The following is a 2,500-nucleotide window of genomic DNA, read 5'->3' as shown; positions in this document are numbered from 1 at the left end:
TGAAAACTCTATCCCCTGGGGTCCACGAGGACTACTCTGATTGGCCTAGCTCAGCGACCCGTTTTTGGGTCGCTAAATTGGCGCCAATCAAGTATGAAAAGTCCTTCGTTCCGCGCGAACGAAGGACTTTTCGAAAGTCTAACCTTGCCTCGTCTTGCAAAGACAATGGTAGTTGTCTTTTCCACACTGCAAAAGTTAAGCCTAATTCCGAGTTGAACTTTTAGTCGTCTGCCTTCTGATGAAATCGCTTTTCAACTTCCAGGTAATGCAACCCTTTACTACTTTTAGTCTTCTTCAGAGTAAGAAAAATAATCTAAGATTTGTGTGTTCGCGCACCTCGGACCGTTCGCCATCGTTCACGGCAGATGACTGTTTTCAACTGAATAATGGATTGTTACTCTCCTGAGGTTTCCTGAATTAGAATGGACTATCGTTAAATCCACCAAGACGTATTATTTGGGGTATAAGTTGTTTTTCTCTGTTTCCTGCAGTTGAACCAGTTTCCCGAACGGTTAATCCGTTGTATTCAGTGTATTTAACGTCTGTGAACGAAAGCCAAATGTTCCCACTATTCCCGCTCTGACGAACAATAGTTGGTTTATACACTTCACATAACATGGAAAAAACTGACTTCTCTCGATGTAAATGTTTTAACTTCAAACCGAGTGTGGTTCCATTCTTTCCAGGGTTGTTATGTCTGTCGGCATACGCGACAAAAGATGACGCAATGTCTTATTTTATTGTTCAAAAACCATTCGTGGTCTATTTTATGACTTTCCTAACTTTAGCTCCTGAAAAACAATACCTACATTTTCAAAACAATGAAATAGCTGGAAATTGATCACGCAAAATAAAATGGTTTACGAATCACGTTTAATTTCAAATCTTCATTCACGGGTCACATTTAATTTAAACGAGCGGTACCTAACGGTTAGTGCGAAGTCTTGCACGTACGAACACAAACAAGAAGAAAACAAGAAGTGGTTTCGCTTTGACTATTTGCTAATTTTAAAAGCAAAGGAAAACAAAAGCGACAAAGGCACATTTGAGTAAACCAAAGGCTCAAATGGTAATTTAATTGCCATAAACGTGCTTGTTGTTGTAAAGTAGGCAGGTAAATTCCCTCGACATAAAATAGAAGCAACAAAATAGACCAAAACTTCCCTTTCATACATAGCGAGCAAATCGACATCAAAATGGCGGACTGATCCGCTAAGAACGAGACACGCGATTTACCCTTCTCTCGCCGTTGACGATTTCGGAGATCGACCATATATCATCTTTAGGGGCCGGAGTAAATCAGCGACTTTTCCTATTTTGTTCTCAAAAGACCAGCAGACTAACCTACCCCTAGATGAAATATTTCGAGGTACTTACCAACCTCTACGCGTGGTCTAACAAAGAATTTGAAGAATTTTCAACCTATTTTGCGTCAAGTAGAGCATCATATTGTGTCCGACCCTTTGGAATAATGACATCTGACACCGGAATTTTAATCAGGAAACATTATGTTGCTTACTTGATGTATCGTGCCCATTCTAAACCTAATAGTTCTTCGGACTTCGCACTAAAAAATGCGTTCGCGTGAACATGAAAAGATCTTATTATCTTTAATCACGAATCACGAGAAAATGAATTGCCCCATCAAGCTTCACGCAAAAAGTATAGGGGAACCTCATGAATATCCTAGCTAAGTGCTGTTTATTCATCTATTCATCTCATTTTGGCAATTGCCCGACAAGGTTCATCGCTTTCATCGTCTCTATTTTCTATTTTCGCTTTGTCATACTAAATCAACGCATTATCAAATTACCTTTTTGTTTTTAAACTAATCACATGCTCATGCTCTCATTTTTTATACGGTAATTCATTGCATTTCCCTTATGGGTCAACGCTTCTTAAACTTAAGGCGTTTGATGGTTAATTTTAGACTCTTAAAAAACTGCTAACAATGTGGCCGACAGCACTGGCTACGAAAATCTCACGAGTACCATGGAATTTTCGCGACACGTTAATTTCGCGATTTTACCATGCGCGTATTTCGCGACACTTAAATTTCGCGATTTTTCGAAATTCTTGTACTATGAATCTCTTTAATTTCGCGATCTTTAGTGCGTGAGACGCTATTTAAATTTAACTTATGAGAACAGTAACAAGTTCTAACAATTTCCGCAAGAATTTTACGCTTGTTGGTGAACTTTAGTCAATTTACCATCTCCAGAGTCGTTTGTGTAAATTTCGGGATCATTAATAATGAATCATAGTTTAAAATCTTTTAAGAATCACTAATCTTTGTTTTAAAAACTCGGGAATCGTGACTGACAACGACACTAAGGAAAGTTCAACAAAATGCAAGCATGAATTAATTACTTCCGATCTAGGGAATGTGCAAAATCGCTTTTAAAAATCATGAATCGTTGAGGTAAAACCAAGAAATGAAGAATCGAATGATTTTGCCTCTATCCTCGATTGTAGATGTCTTGGTATGAAGAGTTGCGAT

At 38.3% G+C, this 2,500-nt stretch overlaps 1 protein-coding gene across 2 annotated transcripts in view; it reads left to right on the top strand.

The window, feature by feature from the left end:
* The window catches only part of LOC138042300 (uncharacterized), a 36,487-nt gene that overhangs the window by 26,613 nt on the left and 7,374 nt on the right, over positions 1-2,500 (top strand). The window lies entirely within an intron of this gene.

Source organism: Montipora capricornis, chromosome 3 (genome assembly GCF_036669925.1).
Source record: "Montipora capricornis isolate CH-2021 chromosome 3, ASM3666992v2, whole genome shotgun sequence".
Lineage (NCBI taxonomy): Eukaryota > Metazoa > Cnidaria > Anthozoa > Scleractinia > Acroporidae > Montipora > Montipora capricornis.
The sequence above is the reverse complement of the archived record's forward strand: the minus strand, read 5'-3'. Positions and strand labels throughout refer to the sequence as shown.